Here is a 26,931-nt window from a genome sequence, read left to right on the forward strand (position 1 = left end):
GTGGGTGGGCAGAGGCGTGTCCGGCTGTGCGCCGCCATGTTGTACGGAAGCGGCCGCCGGGAGCGGTGTAGACGGGAACGCGCGGAGCTTCGGGTTTGCGGTGAGGCTTCGGTAGGCGACCTGTTCGTTCTCTAGCCGCGCGCAGGAAGGTCACGCGAAAATCTCGGTGGAGCGCAGCTCTGGACGCAAAAGGCAATGACAGAGGAGCCCTCTCCACGCCACTAAAAGGAAACACGGACGCTAGGGTGGTTAGACCTGGGTTTAAATTTCTACTGACGGCCCATACCATAAGGTGATCTGGCCCCTCGTGGTTTCAACCCCGAGGTCATTCAGGCCGAGCACACACCTTACAGACTTTGAAACGAGCATTTGCTAATTACTAGCTATCTCGTTTTGGGCGAGTCCCGAAGTCTCTCAAAGGAAAACGTTACTAAGCACCCTTGCAGTGCTGTGATCAAAGGCATCCTGAAGTTGCAGCACTTAACACAGAAGGCTCACAGAGAGCAAGTGCGCTGTAAGCGGTGGTTAATTTATTACTGTGCGCACACAGCTACTTGAGGCTTTACTTGGGTGGTAAAGTTTAGTCTGCGAGATGAAGATGCGGACCACAGGGGGCCAGCAACCTCCAGTTGTCTATGTGAACACTTACGTTATGCGTCCTTAGTTTTCATCATATTGTCAAAGGCAATGAACGCTTTCCTTGGGCATTAAAGAAGAGCCCCACATCACTGCCATCTTTGTCAAGACACTAGTAAACCGTTCTGATTATATCCTTCCCTGGCTCTCAAATAGCTCTCTAGCCTGTGGTCTCTGTTCTTCCAACTCTGGAGTCCCTTCTTTCTCTGTGGTAGGCATCAGATAAAGGGCTGGTGTAGAAAGACAAGCACAGTTTTTGAATGAATGATTGAATGAATACATTTCCTCAGAGCCTATCTCTTTATTTCTGGAGAGACTTTGCTGGGCAGAGTTCCCTGGGAGATGGGCGCTCTTACAACATTATACAGTGCACGTTAATACATTTCTATGCACGCCCCTCCGCCCCAGTAGAAAATGGTCTCGCTGTTGTGATTTCCCCAGGTTATACTTCACCCTACTGTGTGAGTTTTCTTCTCTTTCAATCTGCATTTGCATTTTTATTGATCAGTCTTGCTTGAAAATCCAGGAATCTTAGTAAGATCCTCAAGAGACCCTCATTTGCTTTTATTAATCTCCTTTGCTTAGTTCTCTGTTCGTCTCGGCATTAATTTCTCTGAATATTATTTTTATAATTTTCATAAAACTAAAAGGTGAATCTAAAATACTATCCTGAATTGGACTGTGGACATTGGAGGTTTAACATTTTTTTAAATGTAATTTTTAAGGGCTTTTGATAAAAGTTTATTTTAATGGGATCAAATTCAACACTCTTGGAATTTGTGCAGTTTGTGTCTTATTTTTTAAAAAAAAATTTCATAACCTCTTTAAAATAGTCACCTATGCTGGGCAGTGGTGTCACGCACCTTTGATCCCAGTACTCAGGAAGCAAGAGGCAGCCTGGTCTATAGAGCAGAGTTCCAGGAAATCCAGGGCTACACAGAGAAACCATCTGGAAGAAAACAAAACAAACAAACAAACAAACAAACAAAAACCTCACCTACATCTTCATCACCATCTCTTCATTTTTGGTTTGACATCAGTTTAATTTGTGTATGACAAGTTACTTTAAACTAAAAAGTCCATTTCACATGATTTAGAAATACAGATTGACTGTTGTATCTCTGGATAATTTCGTTTATACCTTCTTTTTAAATTAATTTTTGTTAGCATACAAAATAATAGGTCCGTTCTGCTATTTCATATGTATGTCACTGTACTTTGCTAATTTTTGTTCTAACTACACTCCTTCTTTCTGGCTATCCTGGAACTCACACTGTAGATGAGGCTGGCTTTGAACGCAGAGATCTCCCTCTCTTTGCCTCCCAAGTGCTGGGATAAAATTTGTGTGTCACCACCATCCTGCCTCCTCTCCTACCTCTTGTTGGCCCCCTTCCTACTCACTTAAGCTTTCATGACAGGCACACACACACCCCCCTACATCTAGATTCTGCATATGAAAGGAAACATGAAATACTTTCTTTTCCCCTTATAACCTTTTCCTGCCCCCTCCCTTTAACACCATATGAGAGAAAACTTATATTTGTCTTTCTGAGTCTGGCTTATGTTGCTTAATATAATCTCCAGTTCCACCTATGTCCCTGCAAATACTATAGCTTTTTTCTTCATTACAGTTGAATAAAATGTGCGTGCGTGCGTGCGTGCGTGTGTGAATAATGTAATACCTCATGGAAGCCAAGTATGGAGCCACATGCTTACAATTATAGCATTTGGCAGCCTGAGGTAGGAGGAGCATGAATTTGAGGCCATCCTGAGATCTCCTTTTAAAATACAATAAAGCCTATTCATGGATTCATTTAGAGTTCTTTCTTTCTATATAGAGTGACTAGGGATATCATTTTTTCCACCTGAGGTAGTTTGAAGAAAAATGGCCCCCAAAGGGATTAGCACTATTAGGAGGTGTGGTTTTGTTGGAGGAAGTGCGTCACTGTGGAGGCGGGCTTTGGGGGGTCTCGTGGATGCTCAAGGCACACCCAATGAGACACACCACTTCCTATTGCCTGCAAGCAAAGATGTAGAACACTTGGCTACTTCTCCAATACTATGTCTGCCTGCATGCTACCATGTCACACCATGATGATGGTGGACTAAACCTCTGAAAATGTAAGCCACCACAATCAAATGTTTTTCCTTTATAAGAGTTTCCATGGTCATGGTGTCTCTTCACAACAATAGAAACCTTAACTAAGATAACATGTATAACTGTCTTCAGCTTCAATTACTGTATTTTTACTGCAGCCAATATAATATGTAATCTCTGTCTTCAACCAAGGCCACCTACATCTGCTGGTCTGTGATCTGGCTTTTATTCTGTTCCACTGGTCATGATGTCTTTGTTTTATCCATTCCACATTTTATTAACTCTCTGTAATTAATAACTTTATTTCAAATGGTACCCTTTAAATTATTAATTCTAGTTTTTTGTTTATATTTAGAAATGTAATTGGTTGTATATTTACTTTCAGTCATCTTAGTAAATTCCTCTATAACTTCTAATAATTTATACAAAGATTTAAAAACCTTTTTAGGTCCATTTTCTTTTAAGGGTATGGGTGTTTGGTCTGCATGTATGTCTGTACTGTCTGCAGATTTGGTTCCCACAAAGGCCAGAAGGTGGCATCAAATCCCCTAGAATGGGAGTCAGGGATGTTGCGAGCCACCTTGTGGATGCTGGGAATTGAACCCAGTCCTCTGGAAGAGCAGCAAATGCTCGAAACTGCTAAGCCATCTCTCCAGCCTTGTCTTCTAAGAGTCTTTAGAAGCAGTAATTTTAAATGTTTATATGAGTAATAAGTATGTGACTTCATAAAAATTCTTAAATTTAACACACATATCAAGACAATATGATCAACACTCCAAATGTATTCTCTCCCTCTTCCTCCAAAGACAACACAATACTGACTCTAACTCCTGTGTGCTTTCTCTTATTTCTGTACTTTATATAGATGACACCTAAATTCTTTTGCTCAACCTAATGCTTGTAAGATTCATCATCATCATCATCATCACTTGGTTTTTCCAGACAGAATTTCTCTGTGTAGTCCTGGCTATCCTGGAACTCCCTCCATAGACCAGGCTGGCCTTGAACTCAGAGATCCGCCTGCCTCTGCCTTCCAAGTGCTGGGATTAAAATCCTGTGTCACCACTACCCAGCTTATGTTTTATTCTCATTGCTACATAGACTTCCTCTGAACAGATGTATATAGACCAAGCTGACCTCTAACTCACAACAATACCTGTCCCTGGTGGAGTAAAAAGCATAGGATATCCATCTGGCCTACACTCATTTTTAAATGAATGTCTGGGTTGCGATGGAGTCAATTAAGGCAAGGTGGGAGGGAACATTTGAAACTGAGCCTTTTATTTGAAACGAGCCTCAGATACAATTTTTTTTTTATGTCATTTCTAAGTAGGACTGTGTTTATCTTCATTGAGATAGGGAGATTGGAAGGTCTGAGAACCTAGAGAACCTTTTTTCTTTTGCACTGTTACAGGCCTAGCATATGTAGCATACCACAGAGCTGTGCATTTTATTAACTGTGGTTGTTTGTGGGTAACCAATTCTAAGACCGCATTACATTTTATGCATTGGAAACATGAATATATTGGGTATAAACATTTAAAACAGGTCATTAGTTTGATGAACTTGCTTTGACATGTCTTCATTTAAAGACTTATATTGAGCATGTCAATGAAAGAAACAGCTCTCACCTCAAAGGATGAAGAGATGGTTTGGTGTGGAGCCGAATATGAGTGCCCATGGCCCAAGAACGTGGACTTAGGTTTCTACAAATGTTCACATTCCATTGAACTAGCAGTCACAAGAGCTTTTGATAGTAACAGAACACAGAAACCCATAAGACACTCTTTTTAATACATTGGTTGGCACATTGGGCAGGCAGGTTACAGCATGTCGGAAAGACTTGTAGGCCTCCGATGCTACCTGACAGTATTCTTAGGCCTTTGGGTGGTGGATCCTGGGGGTCTATTTGTACTTTCCAGAAGGTTTACCCAGTGGTCACAAAGATGATAGGTCAGTTACAGAGAAGGACAATAAATGGCCATTAAGGGAGCTGAAGATGCCCTAAAATAATTCGGGTCTGAATTTGCAGCATTCCAACCGCTCCGCATTATTGAGCCTAACCTGTCAATCAGCTCTTGTCACATTTTCTATCTGGTTCTCATTAAAAGAACTTAAATAGCCGGGTGGTGGTGGCACACACCTTTAATCCCAGCAAAGCCAGGCTGATCTCTGTCATTTCCAGGCCAGCCTGGTCTACAGAGCGAGTTCCAGGGCAGCCAGGGCCTTTACAAAGAGAATATCTGTCTCGAAAAAACAAAAATTGAATTATCAAGAAGAGGCCCGATCTTTGAACACTCATAGAGACCATTGGTCATTGTACTTCCACTGCAGGCTTCACTCTTGACCCCTCTCAGGCCCTTCTCTGAAAATGTTACTATGTCTTCAACGCAATCAGCTTGGTTAGTGTGTACCAGAATTTAGGGATCATTTTCCCTCCAAAGGGTTAAAATACCACAGCATTTAACATCCTAAGTTTTAGAAATAGGAATTTGAGAACAAATTAGATTTTCCTAATAGAAATGTTTCTGAGCCTAAAGCCCTAAAGGGGAGTAAGGAAACCAATTAGCTTTAATTTAAATAATCATGTCTTAAGTAGCAAATGAACCAAGTTCTATTGTCAGAGAACAACTGTATTAAATCCCCCAAAGGTTAGCTTCAAAACAGCGTCGGTACAGTGGTTTCATCTCTTGCTAATGAAATAAGGTTTCTGTTGGTCGCTCTAACCTCTGTTTGTTGTCTGGCTGGATATGGTCTCGGAGAGTGGGGGTGGGGGTGGGGGTGGGGGTGGCTGGAAGAACAAGGATAGAAGAGTTACGGGAAGCTCACCATCATGTTCCTATTGTTAGTAACTAAAAAAACAAAAAACAAAAAACAACAACAACAAAAAAAAAACCCAAAAACCAAAAAACAAACGATGCGACTAAAATTTTCATTCCTGGAGGAAAACAGTTTGAGAAAACTGTATGTTCATGTTCCAAAGCGTGTATGTGTGTATACACACAGACTACTGTTTATATTTTTTTCCCTCTACTTGTTATGTAAAGGAAATGGAAGTGTGCTAGTTGAAATCACGTGACTATTTCAAAACCATGTCACAATGCCAAATTTTTGCCCAGGTCTCTAAACCATTGGAAATATATTAAGCAAATGTGTATTATTAAAAAGGCGTAAGAGGTGTGCACTAAACCCTGGCAGTGAGTTAACGCCAGGGGATTTCTTTCAGCTGGCTTAACCTACTAGAGAGCGCGGGAACTTAGCCAAGAGTTGGAAGCAGACCATGGAAGGCTCCAACGTATGTGCTCAGTGGCTTTGACTGTGTTTTTCTCATGCTGTTTCTTTGATTTCGACCTCTTCATGGACTGCCTCTGTGTCCTTGGGAAAGCAATTAACCTCACAGATTGTCTCCGTATCTGTCATGTGGGAACTATTATATTGTGGACATCCTGTGAGAACGAGAGGTGCGGCACAGACTGAGGCTGGCACATAGTAGGTGCTCTATGAATTCTGGCCTTAGCCTTGTTTTCTAGAAAGGGATTATTCCTTTCTGGTCTCTCTGACTGCCCAGCTTCACACTTCATGATCATGTCTTGTTACAGATATTTCTGTTTTATTTCCTTGTGGCATTTTTGAAGCATCTAAAGGAAGCACCATGGGATGTATCAAGTTGGAAAACAGTGGAGTCACAGAAATGGTAAGCAAGGGAGAAAGGTGTTGGTGGGTCAGAGCCTTGGTTTTCTGAGGTTACGTTTCTCCTGGAAACATAGACACTGCTTTTGAGAAAAACAAGACCTGTGTCTTTACCTAATTTTTTTTTTTTTTTTTATGGAAAGCAGGGTAGTTGTTTTCATGGGAAAGACTTGTGAGACGATGCTGGAGAAGATGCTAATGCATTTATTTCCACTGTTGCTCGCCCAACAGTCATCCTATTTTGTTACAAAGGGCAAATAATTTTGCAGGATGCTCCTCCACCCCCACATTAAGAAGTACATAATGTCATGTTTGTGTTGAAACTTTTTCTTCCGAAATGTCATAACCTCATCCAAGAGAGAATTAAAATCCTGTTATTTTAATTTACATCTAGCCACAAGATAAGTAAAGTTATCATTGCAATTCTAATTAAATGGGATGATTGACTAAGGTAGCACATCAAAGGAGAGAAGTGAATATGATAAGTGGAAGACTTATTAATTAGTCTGTGTGGAAGAAATTCCAGGGATGTCAAGCTGAGCCTGCTGCAAGGAGAAAAAAAGCAGCCGAGCAAGCGCTCATTTCTTTGAAGTTAGCAGCCGAGATAGTGATGGAGGTAATTGCGTCTGACTGGATCCAATAATGAAGAGCTGTAAATCAGAGCTCAGAATCGAAGGAAAGATTCAAGTAACGAATGTGGCTGTCCCCCCTGCTGCGAAGAAACAGAATGTGGAGCGCACTAATTGACCCAGCCTATTTCCCAGTAGTTCTCTGTTATTATTTATTAATTTTTAATTTCTGAATTATTTACGTCCTGGGAAATTATTCCTGACAGCCTGTTAGGCGTGCCAAAGTTAATGGAGGATGAAAGGATGGGTACCAGAATTAGTGGGGATAGAGTCACACGCTACTGGATTTAATGATTTTGGAAAGAAAAATTGATTTCACACAGTGTGTCACTTTATACTACTTTAGGGATGCACCAGCTATTTGATTAATTGAGGAATAACCGATTCAAAGTATATTTGAAGTGTAAATGAGTCACAGCACTCAGCTGTTTACTTTCCCCCTTTCTGAGACTTCTGGATTTTCTTGAAGCTGAAGATTAAACGCTGATGAAGAGCCGTTTGCACACGCTGTACACACACACACACACACACACACACACACCTGTGCGATTCCCGTTCACCTCAGAGGGAAGCTCTTGATACCCAAGATCAGGTGCTTTCCCCTTTCTTCCCCCTCCTGTCCCTGCAGTGACTTCTTTATTCCAGCCCACGGAGGCCACCCAGGCTGGGACCCGCCTCCTTCAGAACGTTTCTTACCTGCTGGCGGGGCAGCCGAGACAATCAGTGCTTGCTGATGAAGAGGAGAGACAGGAAGAAACAATGACTTATGGACAAGAGAGCGGGATCAGGAAAAGGAGTGTGACAGAAGCCTGAGTCCTGGGTCTTTTGTGACCACACTTTCTGGCCTTTCTCACAGTCTCCAGGACTCCACAGTATGATCTCCGTGTACCTTTCTTAGTCCTGTCATGCATCTCCTCAGGTCAGGTGTTTCTCCTCCACAGCATCCTACACAAGAGTGTCTTCTGGAGTTCATGCTCACTCCTAGGTCAGGGACGGTGGGTGTGGAGCGGGCCTGAGATTCTGAATCTCCTGTCAGATCCTACGGGAGCCCAGGCTGCTGCTCCTCGCTGTTTTGTGTGGCAATGTCATACAAAACTGGCAAACTCATTTCCCCCAACGGTTTTTAACTATGTGACTGTCATTCAGAAACCTTAGGTGACCTCCCAAACTTAGAATTAACCACAGACTCCTATTAGCTGGGAATATTAGTTTCTTTCCTTGTTTTGGGGACAATACTTGACAGGCAGTTTAAGGAAGGAAGGATTTGTTCCGACTCACAGTTCAGTGTCCTGCTTGATTTTGTCAACTTGACACAAGCCTAGACATTTGGAAAGAGTCCATCTTAATTTAGAAAATGCCTCCTAATTTATAAAAGGTCAGTCGGCAAGCCTATGAGGCATCTTTTTCATTAATTGGTGATTGATATGAGAGGTCCCAGCCCATTGTGGGTAGGGACACGCCTGGACAGATGGCCCTAGGGTATGTAAAAAAGCAGGCTGAGCAAGCCATGAGGAGCAAGCCAGTAAGCAGCACTCCTCCATGGTCTCTGCATCAGCTCCTGCCTTCAGGTTCCTGTCTTGAGTTCCTGGCCTGACTTCCCTGGATGATGTACTATAAAATGAAAGAAACTATTTGTGTCCCAAGTTGCTTTTGATCATGGTGTTTTATCGCAGTAATAGAAACCCTAAGACAGAGGGTGTGGTTCATCATGGTGTAAAGTCACAGTGGCAGGAGCTTGAGGCAGCTGGTCACTTTGCCTCCTCAACCAGGAAGTGCTGTGGAATAATCCTTGTATACTGTAGAGATTTGCCACTTGAATTGGACTAATAAAACACTTATTGGCCAGTGGCCAGGCAGGAAGTATAAATGGGATGACCAAACTAAGGATGATGGGAAGGAGAAGGGTGGAGTCAAGAGAGTTGCTGGCAAATGCAGAGAAGCATAATGAGAATGTTGTACTGAGAAAGGGTACTAAGCCACGTGACTAAACATATATAAGAATTATGGATTAATTTAGTGTAAGAGTTAGCTAGTAACAAGCCTGCGCTATTGGCCGAGCATTTACAATTAAAATAAATTTCAGAGTAATTATTTGGAAATAAGCAGGTGGGAGAGAAATGTCTGACTACAAGGAAGCAGAGGGAGATGAATGCTGATGCTCAGGTGCCTTTTTCTTTCTTTCTTCCTTTCTTTCTTTCTCTTTCTTTCTGTCTGTCTGTCTTTCTTTCTTTCTCTCTCTCTTTCTCTTTCTTTTTTTCTTTTTCTTTCTTTCTTTCTCTCTTTCTTCTTTCTCTCTTTCTTTCTTTCTTTCTTTCTTTCTTTCTTTCTTTCTTTCTTTCTTTCTTTCTTCCTTCCTTCCTTTCTCTCTTTCTTTCTTTCTTTCTTTCTTTCTTTCTTTCTTTCTTTCTTTCTTTCTTTCTTTCTTTCTCTCCTTCTTCCTTTCTTCCCCTCTCTCTCTCTCTCTCTCTCTGTCTTTCTTTCTTTTTCAAATCCCAGTCCATAACATGGTACTGCTCACATTTCCAGTGGGTCTCTCCATCTTAATGAACTCAATCTAGATATTTCCTCACAGACACGGCCAGAGGGATCGTCTTTCCAGTGATTCTAGACCTGTTTATATTGACCATCATCCCTGGCATTCAAGGTCTCTTTTCAAAAATATTTTTTATTACATGTATTTATTTAGTGTAGAGGTCAGGGTATATGTTTTTGGAATCAGTTACTTCCTTGCATGTGGGTCCTGGGGATTGAACTCGGGTCATCAGGCTTGGCAGCAAGTGCCTGGACCCGAGCCATCCCACCAGCACCGGACACTATTAGTAGGATCTCACCGTCTTCCTGAGCATGTCCTGTTCTTCCATCCTTCCCCTTCCTGCTGTGCTTGATGCTGTTTGTTTCCAGTGATGTATCTGAGTCTGGGAAGTCCACCAGCCCCTCAAGGCCTATTTTCAGTGCTCTGTCATCAGAGCTGGTGATTTTTTCACTCAATAAGACTTGGCTTTTCTAAGATTTCTCTTACACTTGTTTTGCCTACTTTCGTTTTCTTTTCTATTTTTTGAGACAACCTCACTTTGAGACCCAGGCAGACCTGGCACTCACTTTTTAGCCTGGACTAGCCTTGAATTCATGGCATTCCTCCTGCTTTACCCTCCCAAGTCCTGCAGGTGTCTGCTGTCAAGTCCAGCTTGTTTTGCCTATTTTTTTGCCATATAGTATCTTCGATCTTATGTTACCGTTATTAATGCTCCAATGTCCCCCATTTACAGGTAGAATGGGCGTGCTCTGAAAGAGTAGAAGAGTAGAGAGACTACTATGTATTTTATCTTTCCCAAGGGCAATGCAGAGCAGAGTTTGTGTTTAAGGGAAAACTGAGTTTAACTGAATGTATAGGAGTCTTTCTCATAGGGCTTGCAGATCTGTAGCATTTCTGAAGTCCTTGTGAGCTCAGACTCTAACTTCTTCAAACTTTAATCTATTCAGTTCTTCATTTGGCCACCTATTCTTAAGCACTTGAGGTTTTGTTTGTCTGTGTATTTTTTTTTTTTTTTTTTTTTGGTTTTTCGAGACAGGGTTTCTCTGTGTAGCTTTGCGCCTTTCCTGGAGCTCACTTGGTAGCCCAGGCTGGCCTCGAACTCACAGAGATCCGCCTGGCTCTGCCTCCTGAGTGCTGGGATTAAAGGCGTGCGCCACCAACGCCCGGCTGTCTGTGTATTTTTAACCAGGGCGGTGCCAGGGGCTGATAATACACAAGACAAAGACAACCTTGGCTCTCCCAGCTGGCAATTCCCTGTGCTTTCATCCCCACCCACTACTTTAGTGTCTCCCAACTCCAATGCGGGAGCCCATAACTGACTCAGTTTCCCAGTTTGAATCTGAAGTCTATTCTGAGTCAATAGAGTTCAAGCTTGCTTGCTCCAGGGCTGTGAGAAAGTCCTGATTAGCCCACAGGAAGGAACATACTATCTAGCTAGACACAGGCTACTGATGCCAACCGGAGGCACATCGAGATAGAAATTGAAACTGCCTGCTCTTTGACGCAAGGACGGCATAGACAGTGGTTGAATGCCTGTGCTGTGCATTGTTCTAGCTCTGTCCTTCAAGACTGTATATAACTGGCTGTGAAATAAACTCAGGGCTGTCCGGCATTGACCGGCAGACCTCTCGACTCTTTTCTGCCTTCTTCATTGTCTCTACAATCTGCATGCCTCTACCCAGCTACCCAGCTGACTGTCGGCAGGCTCCCACACTCCAACTCCAAATAAAAATTACCTAATAATAATTTATTCATGTTTTTTACTTTTCTCTTTTTAAAACAGGGCTTCACTATATAGCCCTAACTGGTCTATATAGTAGGAACTCACTATGTAGACCAAGCTGGCCTTGAACTTACAGAGATCCTCAAGCCTCTGCCTCCTGGGTATTGTGATTAAAGACATTCACCACCACACCCAGTTTATTAACTTAAAAAAAGAAAAAAGAAAACCGGAGCTGGGTGCACCATGCCTTTGATCCTAGCACGTGGATCTCTGTGAATTTGAGGCCAGCCTGGTCTACATAGTGAGTTCCAGGACAGCCAGGGATGTGTAGAGAAACCCTGTGTAAAGTAAACAAACAAACAAACAAAAATAATAAAGCAAACTAGTCTTGTTAATTCTTTGTGCGGCTCCAGACCCAACCTCCACTCCCTCAGCCTGGCTGCAGGCTCTCAAGGGACTTTCTGCTCTGTCTGGCTTTGAGTCCATCATTCTCCTGTCCAAAAAAGTGAGGAATCCCGCCGGGCGTTGGTGGCCCACGCCTTTAATCCCAGCACTTGGGAGGCAGAGCCAGGCGAATCTCTGTGAGTTCGAGGCCAGCCTGGGCTACCAAGTGAGCTCCAGGAAAGGCGCAAAGCTACACAGAGAAACCCTGTCTTGAAAAACAAAAACAAAAAACAAACAAACAAACAAAAAAAAAAAAAGTGAGGAATCCCTAAAGCCTTGACCATTCACTACAATTTTCCTACCCCAAGTTCTTTCCATTCCTCCTAGAGTTGACAGCCAGTGCCAGCGTTTTGTTGTTGTTTTTTCTAGATGTTTTTTCCAGTCCTAATTTTCAGCCTTACCTATTATACGCTACCACACGTAGGGGAAACGTCATTTTTAAACACTTCTAATTTTAGATTTACCGTAAGTGCTCAATCAAAGCCAGACCAAAACAAACACAGAGTGGCTGTGTCGTGTGACATGACAGGAGGTATAAGCAGACCTACCCAGAGGAAGAGGAGTGTGTTGTGGTTCCTTAGCAGCAGCCAGGAGAAGCCAACGTTGCATAAGGAACGAAGGGGAACAGTGTGGGGCTGCTTGGCGGACAGGTAACAGAATTCAGTGGAGACTCGGGAAAGAAGCCAAGGACGGTCCCCAGGAGATACAGGCCCTTCCCTGCAGGTGCTAGTAGACCTGTCACCTACAGGAGACTGGCTCATGAGTGGAGTAAAGCAAAGAGGAAGGAAAATGGAGTTGAGCCCTTCTCCTTGGAGAGCCTAACCCTGGTTCCCTTAATACACAGAGCTGTCTTAGTTGTGGTTCTTTTTTTTTTGGATGGGGGCTGGTGAGGAGAGAAGGAGAGGATCTCACAGCATAAGCTACGGCTCAGGCTAGCCGGAAACAAACTATGTCATCCACAACTGGAGGCAATTGTAATGCCTCAGTCTCCCAGAGTGGATGGTTCTTAAACTGTGCCTTTTGTCTTCAGTTGACACTTCCTACCGGAAGGCAGAACACTCTGACGTGGGAGGTAGATGTGACAGCAGGTACCCAGCAGAGGTTTGCTCACTCCCACAGAATGCATCAGATGTGAGCAAAGCAGACGTCACTCTATCATGGTGTAGCTGAAGTTTTCTCCAATCCTGCCTGGCCCACGGTCAGGACAAATCTCTCTCACCCGCCAGTCCCGCAGCCACTCAGACCCAACTGAGTAAACACACAGAGACTTATATTGCTTACAAACTGTATGGCCGTGGCAGGCTTCTTGTTATCTAGTTCTTCTATCTTAAATTAACCCATTTCTATTAATCTATACTTTGCCACACGGCTCATGGCTTACCAGTATCTCACATGTTGGTATTCATGGCAGTGTCTGGCAGTGTCTTCTGACTCAGCCTTCCTGTTCCCAGAATTCTCTTCTCTGCTTGTCCCGCCTATACTTCCTCCTGGCTACTGGCCAATCAGCATTTTATTTATACAGAGCGATATCCATAGCAGTAAGAAGAACACTCTTAGGAAAAGGTGTTATGCTACCTAAAAAGCTAGACCCATGTAGCAGATGAAGAAAGTATAGACCTCTTTGGGTAGGATATTTTAGTGGTTATGTTTATGTCAGCATAAAATAGAGGAATAGTTGGAACTATTAGTTATAAGGGAATATTATGTAGAAACAGGCAATGGAATAAAATGGAAAATCCAGATCTGTGTAATGGAGCTTGATATATGGTAAATAAACAAAGTAGTAAGAAATGCTTTGTTTGATATATGATATTGAGACAACTAACTCATTACTCAAAGAACAGGCTGTTGGCCATCTCCTACATGAAGATGGAATCCAAATGAATGAAAAATGTGAATGAGAGAAGGAAAGACTCAGAGCCAGTTGAAGAAAATAATATCTTTGTGAAGTTTAAGCCACACATCACAAATGGTGAGTGAAAAACCTTACAATTTATCTACATTAGTATTGAGGTTCTTGTTCATCAAAGGATACTAGAAACTTAAACAGAGCAGAAGATAGTTGCTAACTAACAAAGGGTAACACTCAAGTCAGGGTTTCATCCAGCAGAAACAAAATGATTCCCATAATAGCATTTTCTGTCAGTCACATTGAAATATAAAAAACAAGTGAAATTAGTAACACATTTTACCCATATATCGAAAATGTTACAATTTCACATAACTGTAAAATAACATTTTTGTTGAAATATTCTATACTTTTATAATAAACATTCGAAGTCTCACTCTTATAGCTCATCTCATTTCGAACAGATTTTAATTGGAAATACATGATATGTATTTCATTAAAGGTGGGTTTAATGCCCAAGTTCTTCCCCTCTCATTCATTCTGCTATTTACTTATTTGTTTATTTATCTGGACAAGCTGACTTTGACTCCCATGTGGCAGAGGAGGACCTTGTACTTATAATCCTTATGTGCTCTACCAACTAAGCTTTATCCCAAGCCCCCCCCCACACACACACTTTAAAACTTTCCAATTAGCTGTGTGAAATTAAAAAAAGAAAAATCCCAGTACCATTTGCATCCATGTTGACAAATGTCATTCATTTTTAGAAGGATGAATAAGCAGCAAAAGCATATTAGTTTAGAAATGACATTAATCCAAGTTAAGTCAGTTTACTAACTAGCAGCCAACGTACTGTTACCAACATGAACTTCAGAGGATGTTTGGCATTATTTCAAAAGCAATTATATCTAACAATATTAACAAAGTGTTCTTCCAGTTTTGTATACATTCTTTTCAGTCAGATTATATAACCGTATTTGATCATAACTCAAGGCTTCTGTAATTCAACTCATGTTTAAATGTGTGATGTTATTATTAGCTTGCATTATGAATAATTTCCGTTTTGATGTAAATTGTTACCTTTCTGGTTAAGTCAAAGGTTAGTTGTCCTTCCTTTTGGAGTTTTAGATTTAGGCGATTGAGGCTGTTAATATGTAGTGTGGTATCTGTGAGAAATACCAATCTAGGTATTTAGCATACATCTATTCCATTTCAGGACAGGACTGAGTTGGAGTTAATGGTACTCAAATCCTTCACAACTGTATTGTGAGCACCGAGGAAGAATACAAGAGCACTAAGTGCCATTTCTTTAGCAGTTCTCTACCTTTCAAATGCTTTTGACAAAGATTTATCCTTATTTTTTTGTTTGTGTCCATGTGAGTGTGTGTCACATGTCTGTGGGTGCCCATGGAGGCCCACGGAAGGTAAGTGGAATTACAGGTGGTTGTGGGACTCCTGACCTGGGCGCTTGGGACTAAACTTGGGTCATCTAGAAGAGCAGCAAGTAATTATTACCCCTGAGACATCTCACAATGCTGTTATTGGAGTTCTATAGAGAAGCGTGGGCATGCTCAGTTACAGGCACCTGGATGAGCTGGGCACCTGCAATCCTGGGAAGTCCACCTCAGCATGGACGATGATTTACAAAAGCTGCATCATCCCCTGCGCAGCTCTGCAGGCAGCCATGCCACTTCCCCCAGTCTCGGGGCAGGGGGGGCGTCTTCCAGAGTCTTGGTGTCCCTAAGGGGTCTCATGAGCCTTTTGAGCCTCCCTCTCCCCAAAGAGAAGACAGCCATAGGACAGCAAGGAGGGGGCATGGGAATAGGAACAGAGCGGACAGTTAGCAGTAGACCGAAGCTTAGCGGAGGTGGGCAGAGGGAACCAATCTTCAGTTGAAGTTTAAATAGGTGTCATTCCAACTCACGCTGTTTGACCAAAATAGTTGTCCTACTTTGATTTCTATGGCTGTGATGAAGACCGTGACCAAAAGCAGCTTGGGAAGGAAAGCTTGTTTCATCTTATCCTTTGGTGAGGGAATTCAGGGTGGGACCCTGAATGCAGCAACTGGAGCAGAGGCCATGGAGGAGGGCTGCTCACCGGCTTGCTCCCTGTGAACTGCTCAGCTTGATTGTTTTGTACAAGCCAGGACCAGCTGCCCAGGGCTGGCTTCACTTACAATTGGCTCCCATAGCCATCATTAACTAAAAATATGCTCCCACAGGCTGGTCTACAGGCCAATCTGACTGAGGCATCTTCTCAAGTGAGGCTCCTTCTCCTCAGATGACATTGTCAAATTGACCAAAAACTAAGCAGCACAATAGTCAAATATATATATCATAGTACAACCTAAGTACATAGAAAAACATCAAACTGAATCAGCCCGTCGACACTGGCTACACTGATCACATGTTTATGAATATTATGAGAAATTAGACTTGCACCATAGCAAAATAGTAGTTCTTATACGATAAAACAGAATGAGTTATATGTTTACCCAAATGTTGCTTTAGTTTTAAGTTAAATTAAGATTTCGATGTATTCATCTTGGTAGCCACACTTCAAGTTGTCGATAGCCACAAAGTGAGCCCATTTGTAGAGCTGCTGTATAGCAAAAGCAACCACAATTGGTGTGTGTGTGTGTGTGTGTGTGTGTGTGTGTGTGTGTGTGTGTGCAGCATTGAGATACCTGTGCCTTTAATTACGGCACCTGGGAGGGAGAGGCAGGCAGATCTCTGTGTGCTTGAGGCCAGCCTGGTCTATGAGTTCCAGGCCAGGGATGCATTGTGAGACCTTGTCCATAAACAAACAAACAAACAAATAAACAAACAAACAAATAAAAGATCAGAAGCAGCTAATTCAAAGATATGGGCTCACCAGTACTTCCAAAGCTAAATGAAAATTTACATGGCCTCTTTAAGCTTTCACACAGAAGGAATATATGTCAATACAACTTACATTTCCTTGCTCAAATTAGTGTCTCTTCCAGGGTACAATGTGCAGACTTATGATGGGCTAAGGAACAGGGGCCAGTCCTGTCTTCTCCAGAGGCCACATAGCAATATTTTGGGTTATGTTTGTGAAGTCTGGAAGTAATCTAATTGCTGTCTCTCCTCAAGTAGATGTTGTTTTTATTTATTCTCAGTGTATGTACCAATTATTGAAAGTTCAATCCGTGACTCACTAACCTGAGGCTCTGACGTTTGTTATCACAATTTATATATCCATCCTCAAGGTGGATGCAGTGCTCTTTATATTCCTTGTTCTAGAGTGAGGGTACCACTGTGGGCCAAAGCTAGGATTTGAACACGTTGTTTTTAACCCCACAGCCCACATGGTTTCCATACATGGCGTATTGTCTAGCTTTTTTGACATAATTGTCCTTTTTATGGGGAAGCTTGTTGTTGGAGACGTCTTTGTTATTCTGTTTCATTTTCAGTGCTAGGGATTGGGTCTAGGGTCTCACACATGCTGGGCTAGCATTCTGCCACTAAGGTACATCCCGAGCCCTAGAAATAACGTGGACTAATCTATTTCTTCATATGTGTTGCTTGTGTGTGAAAGTCGGGACAACTTGTGAGAGTGTTCCCTCTTTCTACCATGTGGGTCTCAGGGATCGAATTCAGGTCATCAGACTTAGCAAGTGCCTTTACCTGCTGAACAAGCAGGTGGTTCTGGAGGCAACTTTAAAAGATGTTCATTGAAAGATAGGAAGAAGAGGAATAGCAAGAAGAAGAAGAAGAAGAAGGAGGAGGAGGAGGAGGAGGAGGAGGAGGAGGAGGAGGAGGAGGAGGAGATCTAGTGAGAAACAAGGGAGGGAGGAAAAGGGGCAGATAGGAAAGGAAGGAGGGAGGGAGGGAGGGAGGGAGGGAGGGAGGGAGGGAGGGAGGGAGGGAAGGAGGGAGGGAGGGACAGGAGAAGGGAGGATGGGAGGGAGGGTGTGGGCCAGCACGCTGTAGGAGAAATGAACGCTGGACCGAGTACCTCTTGAGTCTTGTAATCCCACACTGCCCAGGCTGTCGTTGACCCACTGGTTTTGAATCTCTTGCTGGTGGCTGAACAGTCACTAGGCATGTGATTCATGTATCCTGTAGAGTCAGCCTTCTTCCCACACAGGGTTGAAAGCAGAACAAACTGCTCAATAAACCATGTTTCCTCATTCTTATTTATTTATTTTTCATTTTGGCGGAAGGATAGCTTCATAGGCAACTACTGCTGCGTGTTTGTTTTGCTTTATTATGTCTCTCTCTCTCTCTCTCTCTCTCTGTATGTGTGTGTGTCGGGGGGGGGGGGGAGGGGTCTCAACAGTGTGGTCTAGGCTTGTCTTAAACTCACTGTGTAGGCCAAGCTGGCCTCAACTCGCAATCCTTCAGACACACCCTTGTGAGTGCTGGGACCGACCACAATGTCTTTATTCTCTCATCTCATACATTTGATGGTCTGACTGAATCTAGAGTTTTCTTAAGGACTTCTGTCTCCTTTGTCTTTCTGCAGGTGAGAAATCTGAAGGCGCTATGATTCCTAAGTAACTGTTTTATCCCCTTGGAATTTCCATGGATCCTCTGTGGTTTACCACCTCAGTGATGACTTTGAAGTTGTTTTCTGGGGGCACTTGGTGGCTTCCTCCCATCTGGTAACTCCTCTTTTCCACTTGTAGAGTTTTTTTTTTTTTTTTTTTTTTAAATTCTTTTCATTTGATCTTAATTTTTTGAGGCAGGGTCTCATTTTGTAAGCCTGACTGTCCTATAACTCACTTTGTAGACCATTTTCTGTGAATGAAACTCTCTCTCTCTCTTTTTAAATCTCCGTGTATTTTTTTTTTTTTTTGGTAAGATTTATTTATTACATATACAGTGTCCTGTCTGCATGTATGCCTGCAGGCCAGAAGGGGGCACCAGATCTCATTTCAGATGGTTGTGAGCCACCATGTGGTTGCTGGGAACTGAACTGAGTGCTCTTAACCACTGAGCTATTGCTGCAGCACCCACCTGCGGAGCTTTGGTTGACTTGCTCACTGATGATTTTCCCACAGTTTCCTGTGTGTTCCTGCTGGAGTGCCCGCTCAAATGGTGGGCCTGTGTGTCTTCTCCACTTATTTCCCTCAAATCTTCCCTTCCGTTTTCCTTCATCCTTTTTTTTTGACTGTATTTTTAGACCTTTTTTGAACTTTACCTTCCAATTCCTCTGTTGAGTTTTTAACTCCAGTTTTTTTTTCTTTAAACTTTCAAGAATTCTTTTTATTATCTAAATTTTCCTTTTTGTGTAGTATCTGCTTTCTGATTTGTCCAAGGACAACAACAACAGCCTGTTGGATATATATATATATATATATATATATATATATATATATATATATATAGTTTGTTTGTTTATTTGTTTTTCAAGACAAGGTTTCTTTGTGTAACCCTGGCTGTCCCAGAACTATGTAGACCAGGCTGGCCTTGAAGTCATAGAGACCCGCCTGCCTCTGCCTCCCAAGTGCTGAGATTAAAGGCGTGCACCACCACCACCCTGGCTTTTTATATAGTTTTTATTTCCTCAAAAATGCTTTGTTGTAGTTACTGATTTGGTTTCTGTTTTCCGTGCTGAGTCCTCCTCAAATATCTGCTGTGTTTTCTTCTGTGTTTATGATTCAAAACAAGGGATTGATCTGCGGAAGAGGGGGAGGAAGGGTTGTAGGAGCCAGAGGGGTCAAGGACACCACAAGAAGGAGGTGCGAGGTCTTATTGCAAGTTGATACGCTGTGCTTGGTTAATATCACTGGGAGACCAGCCCTTTTCTGAAGAGAAATGGAGGGGGAGTGGATCTGGGGGAGAGAGGAGAGGGGAAGCGGCAGGGAGGAGAGGAGGGAGAGGAAACTTCAGTCAGGGTGTAATGTATGAGAGAAGAATAAATTATAAAAAATTAATAAATAGATGAAGTGGCTAGCCAAAAACCAAAGACTAAGGGATTGAAAGAAACCACATGGACTGCCATTGCCTTGACTGCTCTGAGCACACACGGGCTCGTTGTTCACTTTGGCACTCTTCTGAGCTCAGCGTTTAAATGTCCTTCTTCCTGGGCTGATACATTTCCAACAAACTCTTCCCTTCTCCAAAGTCGGTCAGGCGCTGGCATTCTGGGAGCCAGATGAGGGAAGGATAAGAGCTTTTAGCGCCGAATAGCCATCACTGTTCCTGTGCTGGGTTGATAAACAATGTGCACATCTTCAATAGTGTCTTCTGCCCTGCAGCCCGAGGCCCATGAGAATAAACTTACTCAGGAGAACAAACCATTAGACCAAGGAAGCGGGAGGGCTGATTGTCCAGAACGGTGCAGTGTGAGCGGAGACAGGGAGATGCAGCCTGCCGAAACAGCTCTCCCCTAATCCGCTGTATTTAGCTTCCTCATTGATCAGGCTCCCCTTTGCACCACTTATTGAGTGTACAGCTCCGTCGGCCGCCAGTCTGCTTTGCAGTTTCCAGAGGTCAGGCACTCTTGTATTCTCTTTCATGTGGCTTCATGCCTTCCAAAGAAAATCTCCTTATTCACATTTTAGGGAGATTTCACAGAGAAGCAAAATTAGATTAGCCAACCATTTTCTTCCAGAAAACCATTTACATTTACGTTTGCCTCTTTTAAGATGAAAAATAATGCAGAGGCTCTGGGACACTGAGGTCAAAAGCGGCGGGTTCTTCTGCCTCCTTTAACCTCTACTCGTGACAATAAAGTGTTGTGATTACAACAAGCGTTCATCGAAGGTCTGTGCTTACGATTGTTAGGGGGTTTTGAAGTTTGGGAGCTCATACTTGGCCCACAGAGTCAACCCATAGTGGGTTTCCACCACTCACGTGTGTCTGGCTGTGGACACAGAGGTTGGCTACCTAGAGAGCAGAAGGTCATTTGTTATTGTTACTCTGAGGACATATTCATACTGCCTCAGCTGGGGAGCTTCGATGTCTAGGTATTCTTTAATAAATATGTTAAATAACAGGAGAGCTAACTTTCCAACAGATTTTCCTAGTGTTGCTTCCCTGTGGTGATATTGTCTCCCCCAATATATCGTGTACCCTAATAAACTTATCTGGGTCAGAGAGCAGAACAGCCACTAGATAGAGGCCAGAAAATGGTGGCACTCACACCTTTAATCCCAGCCTCCTGGAGGCAGAGATCCATCCTGATCTCTGTGAGTTTAAAGCCACACTGGAAACAAGCAGGCGTGGTGACTCACACCTTTAATCCCAGCACTTGAAATCTCATGTCTTGCTTGGGAAAGACACACGCCTTTAATCCCAGGAAGTGATGGCAGGAAGCAGAAAGGTATATTAAGGAACTAGAAGCTTTTTAAGCTTTTAGGCTTTTGAGCAGCAGTTCAGCTGAGATCCATTCGCATGAGGACTCAGAGGCTTCCAGTCCGAGGAAACAGGATTGGCTGAGAAGTTGGTGAGGAGAGGTTAGCTGTGGCCTGTTCTGTCTCTCTGATCTTTCAGCGTTCACCCCAATATCTGAGTCCAGGCTTGTTTTTTTTTTTTTTTTTTTAAAGATTTATTTATTTATTATGTATACAGCATATGTGACTGCAGGCCAGAAGAGGGCATCAGATCTCGTTACAGATGGTTGTGAGCCACCATGTGGTTGCTGGGAATTGAACTCAGGACCTCTGGAAGAGCAGTCAGTGCTCTTAACCTCTGAGCCATCTCTCCAGCCCCCCAGGCTTGTTTTTATTAATAAACCTTTTGAGATTCGTGCTACACTTCCACACTCCTCATCCCTTGAAAAAGAGGAGTCTAGCGCAGGCTAGACTCAAATATGCGATAGATCCACCTCAGCACTCCAAGTGCTGGGATGCAGCCATCTGCCATTGAGGCTGCTACATGTGTTACTTACAGGGAAGGTGCCTCCATGACATACATCTCTCTCTTTCTCACACACATACACACACGCACACACAATAATAATAAATAAATAGAAACAAGAGTAAGCTATAAAATAGGCCAAGGACCAGTTGGGAAAAAAGGGCTCTCAGGAGTGGGAGGGGGAGAGGATCGTGGGGGAGAATATGACCACAGCACATTCTGTATACCTGGGAAATAAATGGTCAGAAAGAAAGAAAATTGCTTCTTCATCTTTTGTTTATTTGGTTAAGACAAAGGTTTTGCTCTGTAGCCCTAGCTGATCTGAAACTCACGCTGTCCAGGCTGGCCTTGAAATCGTGGAAATCCTCCTGCCTCAGACTCCTGAGTGCTAGAGTTATAAGTGGGAGCCACCATAACATCTGGCTCTAGCAATAGCTTTTGCATGCCAAGTGTGATGGTTAACAATGACTGTCCACTTAGCAGGGTCCAGAGTGTCTTAGTTAGGGTTTCGACTGCTGTAGAGACACTATGACCATGGCAACTCTTATAAAGGAAAACATTTCATTGGGGCTGGCTTACAGTTTCAGAGGTTTAGTCCATTATCATCATGGTGGGACATGGCAGTGCACAGGCAGACGTGGTGCTGGAGAAGGAACTGAGAATTCTACATCTTGAACCACAGGCAGCAGGAAAAGAACTGTGAGCCACTGAGCCTGGTTTAAGCATCTGAGACCTCAAGTGGCCACTGTGACACACTTCCTCTAACAAGGTCACACCTACTCCAACAAGGCCATACCTCCTAATAGTGCCACTCCCTGTGGGCCAAGTTGTGGTAATATATTTGTAATCTAAGAAGTAAAGCTTGCCTGAAGATCAGAGGACAGAGCCAGCCACAGAGTTAGCCACAGAGGTCAGGCAGTGGTGGCACACACCTTTAATCCTAGCACTCATGAAGCAGAGGCAGAGATCCATCTGGATTTCTGTGAATTGAAGGCCACACTGGGCTACATGAGGTTAATCCAGTCTAAAAGAGAAACAGCCAGGCAGTGAGGGCCACACCTTTAATTCCAGCACTTGGGATCACACACCTTTAATCCCAGCACTAGGAAGATGGAGACAGGAAGTGATATAGCTGGGCAGAGAAAGGAATATAAGGCAGAGGAGACAGGAATTCCCTCTCTTGCAGAGGCTCTCTCAGGCTGAAGAGTTGGTGAGGTAAGAGGTGGTAGTTGTGGTTTGCTTTGCTTCTCTGATCTTTCAGCTTTCACCCTGATATCTGGCTCCAGGTTTTTATTATAAGACCATTCAGTATTCATGCAGCACCAAGTATTCAAACACATGAGTCTGTGGGGGTCGTTCCTATTCAAATCACCACACAGAGTCATTAAAATGACAAGCATGTCTGTTTACCTAGATAGCCGGGGTGGGGAGACCCAGCCTAACTCTACAGTTACCATCCTCTGGGCTGGTGCCCCACACAGTACAGAAGAGAAAGCAAGCTAAGTACTCACATTCATGGCTCTCTGCTTCCTGACTGCAGTCACAGTGTGATGAGCCACATCAAGCTCCCCTTGTCCTAACATGCCTGCTGTGATGGACTGTACCCTGAAAATATGAGTTAGAATGGACCCTTCCTTCCCTCAGCTGCTTGGTCATGCACTTGGTCCCAGCAGTAAGACAAGTAACTAACCTGCCAATCTACCCAGGAACCAGATATATCCCGTCTGCTGTCCTGGGGTGTATATGGTCTGGCAGACAGAGCCACCATGAAACAGGATTCCCAATGGTAGGAATGTGGAACAGGGATACTTGCCTCCATCTCAGCTCCAGTGAGCCTCTGATCATTCTATGAGCTGGTATAGAAGATGCTAATTAATGAAATACCTCAGACCCAAGTTGCCACACACGTGAATATTCAGAGGCATTTTGGAGGCTAGAGCCTTGTGATAAAGCCTCTGCCAAGCTATATCACTTCCTGTCTCAACCTTCCTAGTGCTGGGATTAAAGGTGTGTGATCCCAAGAAGCAATTCATATCTCAGAAAGAAAAAAAAAAATGCCTTATAGGAAAAGCACCCGGCTGAAATGGGGGGGGGGGTGTTGATATTTATTGGCCCAGCAGGTCATTCTGCTGTCATATGATAGCACATTTTAATGACAAGTTTTCAAAAAGTACATATATATTCTTAATGGTTTAAATCTCCATTAGAATACAAAATGGGTTTTCTGACGGGCAACTTGGAACAGGATCTATTAAAGAGTAGCCAGAACCATCTATTATAATATTTGCTAATGTTTTTGTTTTTATCTAATTACAATTCAGTGTTTAAAAGATAAAGGTTTTTCTGTTTTGTTTTAACAATCCTTGTTGCTCAATAGCTGAATATACGTGCTGTCCTGGATCATGGGGTTAGCCGTGCTTATTTCAATATTAAACAGAAGGATTCTTCTTCAGAGGAGTGAGCAGGGAATTAAGCTTACAGCTTCAATTACCAATCATTAATTCCCCACGCTGCAGCCACGCAGTTTGCATTTAGGCCCCCAATGCCCACAGGATAACAGAAATCTATTTTGATCACTTTTTATTTTCATCATTTAAGGAGTACATCTTATTCCAATTAGGCCCATGCATTTTAGATTGCAAGAGAACAAATACTCTTTCTCAAAAGCTAGGGAGTGGGGGGGGGGGAGCTTCTGAGCCAGACAAAGACAGTTCTGAGACCTATTCTGTCTCTTGCTTTTATTGAAGGAGCATTTCATATTGTGAGGAATTGGCTACCTCATCTACAGGAAGCCAGTATTAAAGCACATGGACAGTTTCCTAAATTTGCTTTTCCTTATGAACTATTCTTTGCTGCCTTTCAGAAAAGAACAAGAAAGCAACTGAGTACCTGATTCCCAGTGAAAGAAAACATAGTCTTTCTGTAAGGCCAAGCCCAGGAACCCTGGCCGAGGCCGGAGCATCAGAAAGATTGTCCAGAGAAGGAGGCCACACCCAGATGTGGGCAGCAGAGACTGAACCAGCCCATCAGGGAATGGCAACTTCTATTGACAAATTCTGAACAACCAAAAGAAACCACCAGGGTCTCTCTGAGGCACAGACGACAATCAGAGCTGGAGTTCTTAGACACAAAAGGACATGCTTGGAATCGGGTTCCCTGGAAATAGGCAGACTGCGAGCACGTGGGAAACAACTTGTAAGAAGTGCAGCTGCCTGGGTTTCTTCTGGCCTCCGGGTTAACTTTGTCACCAATGAGCCTCACAGTTCATTGGAAGTCCTTGTAAAGCTCGCTTAAGTGGAATTCAATTAAACGAAGCCATGAACTAACCGAGTATGCTTCTATATTTGGCTTTCAGGAAAAAGAGAAAATCATTTAAAGCAAGGATGCCTGTTAGTCATTTAGAAAGATGGAGGCTCCAGCACTCTCTACAGCAGGAAAGCTAGATCTGAGGCCAGTGCACGCTCATGTCAGCCCAGACGTGTCCAAATCAGGATCCCGGTACCCTAAAAATCTTTAATATCATAGTCATACACTTAAAGTTTGTTTTAAATTTTACTTTATGTGCATTGGTGTTTCACCTGCCTGTGTGTCTGTGGGAGGGTGTCACATCCCTTGGAACTAGAGCTACAGATGGTTGTGAGCTGCTGTGGGTGCTGGGAATTGAACCTGGGTCCTCTGGAAGAGCAGCCAGTGCTCTTAACTGCTGAGCCATCTCACAGTGTGTGTGTGTGTGTGTGTGTGTGTGTGTGTGTGTGTGTGTGTGTGTGTGTCTCTGTGTGTGTGTGTCTCTGTGTGTGTGTGTCTCTGTGTGTGTGTGTCTCTGTGTGTGTGTGTCTGTGTGTGTGTGTCTGTGTCTATATGTGTGTTTGTGTGTGTGTGCAAAAGACAAATGTGGCTGTTACTAAACACCATTGTTGTGTGATATTTTAATCATATTTTGACAATAAAACTGGCTTGGAGTCAGAGGGCAGAGCTAGCCCCTAGCTGACCAAAATTAACCATAGAGGTTTTGGAGGACTAAGAGCAGACAGGAGACAGGAAATAGTAAGGCGGGGCTGAGGGATGGAGGAATGGGAGATAGGAGATCGCTGGGGCGTCTCTGCTGCTTCTGTGATCATTCAGGTTCTTACCCCGATATCTGACTCCTGATTTTTTATTGATAAAGAATCATTAGATAAACGCTTCACCCATCAATCTTACTTTAAGACAAGGTCTCATATGCTAGTGCTTGACAAGTGTTCTAGGCTGGGTGCCTAAGGAGTCCCAGGCATCCTCCTGCCTCCACTTCCCAGAGTTGGGTTCAGAAGTGCACCACCATGCCTCCCCCCCCCCCTTTTTAAAAACATGGGTTCTGGGGCTCAGACTCAAAGTCATTTATCATCAGAGCCATCTCCCTAGACGGTTTCTAAGGAAGGAAAGCAGTGTGTGGCCCCTCAGCAGCATCAAGCTGGGGTGAACCGGCTGGATGCTCAACATTGTCATCATTTGCTAATACAGACTTGAAAGTGAAGACAGATTTGAGTAGGCCATTTTGAAAAATACAATAGACATTCACTTGTTTCCTCTTAGTCTCCCGTTTTACCAACTTCCTTTTCTGTGGACCGTTGTATCTTCTTGGCGGCTGGCATTCCTAGGCAGGTTGAAAGAAATCAAATAATCGGTCCACCTGATTCTGAGGAATTCATAGTACCCAAATAGTAACTTTCGCACACTTTACAGATTCCTTCCTGGCTTGGCTGCTCTCGCTCACCCCTCTTGGTTGGGCCTCATTTGCCTGTTGAACCCCAGGGAACCGACACTAAGAACAGGAAGTCGAGAGAAATCCAGTGACTTGCCATTGACTGCACAGCCAGATGGTGTCACCAAGCCTGAGCTTATAGCACTTATTTTGTAGTAGTTCAAGATTCTTTTCCATTACCAGACTTTCTGACAACAGATATGGTGTTAGACTGGTATTTTTTTTCCTCCCTACAAATGAATTTTAAAAGTGCAGAAACACCTTTCTTCAGGATCTTCAGTTCAAGAATGGGTACTTTTTTTTTTTTTTTTAGTATTTATTTGGATTTTTAATTATATGTATGCGTGTGTGTGTCTGTGTGTGTCTGTGTGTGGGCATAAGCATGTGAGTGCAGTTGCCTGCAGAGGCATCAGATTCCTTGGAGTTGGAGTTACACAGCACGAGAGAGCTCTTGCTGGCCTTGACAATGAAAGAGTCCACCAGTCAAGGAATGTGGTAGCCTCTAGAACAGTGGTTCTCATCCTGTTGGTCACCCCCCCTTGATGTCAAACAACCCTTTCACAGGGGTCCCCTAAGACCATTGGAAAACACGGATATTTACATTATGATTCATAACAGTAGCAAAATTACAGTTATAAAGTAGTTATGAAATAATTTTATGGAGTCACCATAACATGAGTAATGTATTAGAGGGTTGTCACAGCATTAAGAAGGTTGAGAATCGGGCCGGGTGGCGGCGGCGGCGGCGGCGGTGGCGGC

General features: G+C 43.3%; 1 long non-coding RNA gene across 2 annotated transcripts; it reads left to right on the forward strand.

Moving 5' to 3' along the window:
* On the forward strand, window positions 1–25,230 carry LOC121830334 (uncharacterized). Of its 2 annotated transcripts, XR_013052364.1 has the most exons (4): window positions 1–6,428; window positions 13,593–13,725; window positions 14,819–15,026; window positions 24,298–25,230. It is a non-coding gene; the product is annotated as an uncharacterized LOC121830334 (long non-coding RNA). The 2 variants fall into 2 exon arrangements; XR_013052365.1 differs by lacking the exon at window positions 14,819–15,026 and having other exon boundaries at window positions 2–6,428.
* The last annotated feature ends 1,701 nt before the right edge of the window (window positions 25,231–26,931 follow it).

This window comes from Peromyscus maniculatus, chromosome 6 (genome assembly GCF_049852395.1).
Source record: "Peromyscus maniculatus bairdii isolate BWxNUB_F1_BW_parent chromosome 6, HU_Pman_BW_mat_3.1, whole genome shotgun sequence".
Lineage (NCBI taxonomy): Eukaryota > Metazoa > Chordata > Mammalia > Rodentia > Cricetidae > Peromyscus > Peromyscus maniculatus.